Here is a 6,000-nt window from a genome sequence, read left to right on the forward strand (position 1 = left end):
TGCCAGTGAAGTGGCTGCTTCTCAGTAAATGCAGTTCAGTTTTGTCAGTCATTGTCCTGATGGAAAACTGAAGTGTTTCCTTTGATAAAACAGGACTGCTAGAAGAATGGTTCTCTCATGCTCTGCTCTTTTTTTATTTGTTTGCAGCTACCAAAAATTGGCAAACCTTTAGATAAAGTATCTGTCAAAGGGCTGCTGTATCATTTTTAGTATTATATGGAGATTTATTGTATCTATATAAACTATGTAATTCTTATAGGCCAAATCCTGAAGCCTTTACTCAGTTTTTACTTTGTTCTTATTCTAGCCAGACTTTCACTGAAGTCAAGGTGAGTTGTGGCAGAAAAAGAATGAGTAAGGTTTTGCTCTATGCCACACAGAATCTTTCACTGGCTTGAAGTGAAATAGAATATTTGCCCAGCACTTAACAAACATGGCAACAGCTTGCCGCTGAAAACAACTAATTATCTAGGTGCTGAACTCAGTTTGCAAATAACATGTTTGGAATAATGGTTAGGTCTATATCCAGGTCTGTTATTGCACATTAGATATAGGAGAATTTAAAGATATGTAAAAGGGGGAGAATATCGGACTATCAAATTGTTGTAAATCTTTATCATGTCATTGTGTTAATGGAATAAACATTGAAATTAGTGTTGAGTGGAAATGTCCATTAAATATATTGAACCAAAATAAACCCTAAAATGTCAAAAACAGGAATGAGAGAGGGAAAAACCTTTCAATCATCTAGTTTATCTTCTCCTGGTGTAGGATTGCTCTGCGGAGTGTGGTTTTTAGTTTTAAAAGTTCCAGGGGATGAAGCTTTCTCCTTAGAAAGTTTACACCAATGAATGGGTTTAGTGATCTGCTGAAGGCACTGCATTGTGAATATAAAGTAAATGATGCTTTCTATTTAAGGGGAAAGGTTCACCTCCTATAGTTACTCTGAGTTGTAATAATCTTCCCTCTGGCTGGAAGAGGCTCCCTCCAGATCCACAATGTCACTTTCCAAGTATCAGCAAAAGGAAGTGGAGAAACTGGTGGTGCTCTTCACCCACTGCCAGGGGTTGCCTTTACTGTGCTCCCAGCCCTGCTAGCCTGGAGAAATTGGGAATGAAATGATTTAAGCTCTTGTCCCCTACTTGGCAGCCATTACAATTAGCCCTTTCAATCTATCTATTTTTTAAATCTTGTGCGGCAGATATCTTTCTTTTCAGATCTTTGTTATGAAAGGAAGCTCTAAATTTTAATCCCTTTTTGAAGTAGGAGAGTTTATGAGGCATACTGGAACAACTGACTTCTTAGCCTGGCAACAAGCCACACTTCACATCATCAGACAAAGTGGGGTGCGTATGCATGCGTGCATGTTCGTTGGAGTTCTCTCTGTGGGGTTGAAAGCCATCAGCGGGGAGTGCGCACATCCGTGATAGTCAAGTGTGGAAAGTTTCCAAATCAGGTCAGTTATTTAGATCTTTTTTCATAAGGAACATTTGCTGCTTTGAAGTCCAACACTCTGGAGGCAGACAGAGAGTGTTCTGGCACATAGCAGTACAAACATGACATGACTGACTCAAGTTTTGTTTAGATAAATGTTTGACTCTGGGACCTGGCACACTCGTTTCAGTCTGTAATGGCAAAGATCCATATTGGAGATTATATTAAGACTACATGATAGGAAGGAAGCTACTGAACATGTCCCATTAGCACGTCTGAAACACCTACAACTAGAAATGATTTTTATTTTATTTGACTAAGAAATTTTGTCTGTCAGCCCTATTTGTGGCAGTACGTAATGCTAAAGCATGGAAAGCTAGCAAGGGAGATTTCAAGGGAAATGGATTGTTATGTAAGCAAAGCATTTTAAAGTAATGAATCCCAAGGAAAGCTACATGAAATGCTTTTTAATTTTGAAAGCACTTTTCCTAGAAAATTAGGACCTGCTCCTGCAAGACCTTACTTACCCCTCTAATCCCACTGGAATCAATTGTACTACGCACATGAGTAAAGATTTTTACGATCTTGTCCTTTTTATTTATATTCATAAAGCTGTTTCTGTTCTCTTTGGGCAATAAAGCTGGCACCTTCCTCCCTGTTTTTTGCTTAAAGAAGTTTGGTTCTCAGGAAAATTGAAAAGAGTGGAAATGTTAGTTCTCAAAAGTATTTTTTTTTTCATTGTGTGTAGACAAGAGAGTGAATAGTATAGAGTCAGATTCTGAAATCCTTCCCTTCCCTGGGCAATACATTACAATGTAAACATTCCCATTTGTTTCAGCAAGACCATTTGAATAAAGGTAGCAGAATCAGACCTTTAGGATGTTCTATGGTATTAACAAAACATACCTTAAAAATCACTAACCATTAAAAAGAAAATGCTGGGGGCAAGGGGTGTAGTGCCCCAAAACAGCTAAAATGGAGGATTTTTAGTTATTGCTTATACTAACAGCAGCACAATCATCTGCCTCAAATGGAAGCTGTCTCCATAAAGCAAGAGATTTGAGCTAGTCTTGTGGGAAAAGTGATCATCTATTGCTCTGAGGATTGTAATGTGTGTGTCCCACCTGACTGCAATTTGATTTTTGAGCGTAACAAAGAAAGTCTCATATACTGCAGATTTTATAAAAGTAAGTGTGAAGAAAAATACCCCTTAACAGAGACTAGTGAAATTAACATTTTCCTGGCAGCACAGAGATCTAACTACAGATCAGGTCCTTCTTAAATCTTAGCACCCGCCCCGGTTGTCTCTTGTCTGATGCATTGTCTCCTGGATGACACATAGGGTATCATGCATATGCAAATCTGTGACATCCAAGAAGCTCCTTCAACATTGCCTCCAGAGAAACTAATAAATATGAATGACCCTATCAACCACAGCAAAGTTTTCTTAATTTAATAGGATAAAGGCTTGTTGTTCTCACTAATCATAGAGGTGAAAGAACCCTGCACGTATACAGACTTTATCTAAGCATTCTCTTTGCATTTGCTTGTCCTCTCTTCTGTGCAACTCGTACTATTAAGATTATTTTTTTTATTTGCACATTATTTATTAGAAAAATCTCAGTCTATTTCAATAAACACAAAGCATGGACTCCATGTACACTATTCATCTTGTCCCACAGAGGGGAATGAAGATTAGCTCAGGGTAAACAATTCTAGGATGACAACAGCCAGATATATGTAGTTAATACAAGAGATAAGCATGATTTCTAAGATGTAGCTTATTGGTTGGGCACTGTAAGTTTTCCTGTTGCTGCTTTAATCCAAATACATTTCAGAATTTAATTTGTTCTCTCACATAGTCACACTCACATACATCTATTAGGGTTAATAATGTAGAACTGGTGCAGAGCGCAAGATAGAACATATTTTTCACAAGTTGTATATGTTGTGATTAGAATTTTAATATAATTTTAATATAATTAAATATCTACCATTATTATAAATTTTAATCTACCCCATATATTGTCAGCCCTGGTCAGTGCCGTTAACACCGTATCCATCAATATAACCCTAGAAATGACTATATGCAGGAAACCACCTAGTCACCACACTTACCCCAGCCACACTTTAAAAAAAAAAAAAATCTGTGAGCTACAGCTAGGCACTCAGATACCACAAAGTTTGCTCTGAAGAGAAAGTCTGGGCTATACACCCCCCTAAACATGCTTAAAACTGCTATCGCAAAACAAGGATACTCCACCAGAGAAGTAAATCACATTAGGGAAAGGGCCACACAAATACCCCAGGAGAACTTGCTTCAGTACAGGAAAAAGAAACCTACCAACCTCTTAGTTGTCACCTGCCACCCCACACTGGAATCCATATGGGATACCATCAAACAATTACAATTGTGGTCTTAACAGGGGCACTGGTTTTATGGTTCATTACAACAATTTTTAACACACCACACTGTCTGCTACCCTTAATTGCTCACTTCAAACCCTTTATGCATATCTCTTAGGTGCCATTTTAGAAATGAAAATACAATAATACTTAGTTGGCCTAACACACAAGCATTCTGAAAAGGAAAGTAAGTGAAAATTTTGCCTAGATTCTACAGCAAAGAAGGAAAGGTGCTTCTGCCATATCTTCAACCGTAAGGGTTCCCTGGCTCATGAGAGCACTACCTCATCCAGAACAGCCTGAAACACCAGGGTTATCTTTACTGCTTATGATCCACTGCTCAACGCCTAGGTGGGGTGGAGTCGGAGGTGCTTCACGATGACTGAGAGATCTGTAGGGATCAGAGGCTGGAGCAGTCACAGAAAAATATTAGCAGGTGCTTAGCACCTACTTGCAGCCATGCTCCCCGCTCCGCCCCAGTGCCTCCAGCCCGCTGGTGGACCCACTGATCAACTCTTTTCCAATCTCTCCCGTCCGCCACGATCAGCTGTTCTGTGATATGTGGGAGGTGCTGGGAGGAAGGGGGAGGAGCAGGGTGTGCTCGGGGGGAGAGGGGCAGAGAGAGGTGGGGGCAAAGCAGGGGCAGGAAGAGATGGGGCAGGGTTGGGGGTGGGCCTGAAGCGGAGGGGGGTCAAGCATCCCCTAGGTAGAGAGGAAGTTGGCGCCTATGCATGGGGATAATAATTTTGAGTGCTATGTGGGACCAGGAAGTCTTCTGGTTTCTTATCGCTCTGACATCACAATTCCCCCCCCCTTCTATTTCTATTCTTTTAACTTAATCCTGGTACACACAGCAGTTTGGGAATAGACACACTCCCATGTCTTGCATATGTGAGTCTGCCATCTTCACTCTCAGCTAGCCTGGAATACTAGAAGGGGCAAGTGTAGTGATGGTGCTGGGGCATGCAAAGGGCTGAGGAAGTTTGCACACTGGACCACGGGTCTTGTATTAGAGGCAGAATCTACTAGCTTTGCAGAAGGCCTTGGTTTTGCTTAAACTGGCCCTAATGATTCTTTGTATTTTTTAAGATATTCAGGAAAATAAGAACATTAGACTTTTTTCTTTAAAGTGAATGTTCTCTTCATGGAAGATGCAAGCATGACTTGGACACTGACGTCCTTTCTCCATCAAAAAGATTTATGGCTAGCAGACCTTACTGTCCCCCGACCCTATTCTGAAGGAGGCAGTTATAGGGCAATAGAACAATTGCCATGACTATTTGGAGCCAAATTATAATCTAACACCTATGCACACAGCATCCAGTGCCTTCAGTAGGAGTTCTATGTGCTAGTCAGTCCTTCTGCTCTGTCAGCCTATGCCAGGGGTCAGCAAACTTTCAGAAGTGGTGCGCCGAGTCTTCATTTATTCACTTTAATTTAAGGTTTTGTGTGCCGGTAATACATTTTAACATTTTTTAGAAGGTCTCTCTATAAGTCTATATATAATATAACTAAACTACTGTTGTATGTAAAGTAAACAAGGTTTTCAAAATGTTTAAGCAGCTTCATTTAAAATTAAATTAAAATGCTGATCTTAAGCCGCTGACCTGCTCCGCCCGCTGCCAGCCTGGGGTTTCGTTCACCTAGGCTGGCAGCGGGCTGAGCCGGAACCCCGGCTGGGAAGGGGCCGGCAGCCAGAACCCCAGGTTGGCAGTGGGCTGAGCGGGGCTGGCGGCTGGGTCCCAGCTGGCAAGGGGCTGGCAGCCAGAACCCCGGGCCGGCAGCCAGAACCCCAGACTGGCAGCAGGCTCAGCGGGTCCGGCACCCCAGACCTGCAGCGGGCCGAATGGCTCAGCCCGCTGCTGGTCTGGGGTTCCGTCTGCTGGCTCCTGCCAGCCAGGGTCCCAGCTGCCGGCCCCGCTCAGCCCGCTGCCAACCTGGTGCTCAGGGGGCGGATGTGGGGGGTGCAAGAGTCAGGGCATGGGGTGTGGGGGGCTGGGTATGTGTGGAGAGTGCAGGAGTCAGGACAGGGAGTGTGGGGAGTGCAGGAGTCAGGGCAGGAGGTATGGGGGTGCTGGGTATGTGTGGGGAGTGCAGGAGTCAGGGCAGGAGGTGTGGGGTGCTGGGTATGTGTGGGGAGTGCAGGAGTCAGGGCAAGGG

This window comes from Chrysemys picta, chromosome 11, assembly GCF_011386835.1.
Source record: "Chrysemys picta bellii isolate R12L10 chromosome 11, ASM1138683v2, whole genome shotgun sequence".
In the NCBI taxonomy this organism is placed as follows: Eukaryota; Metazoa; Chordata; order Testudines; family Emydidae; genus Chrysemys; species Chrysemys picta.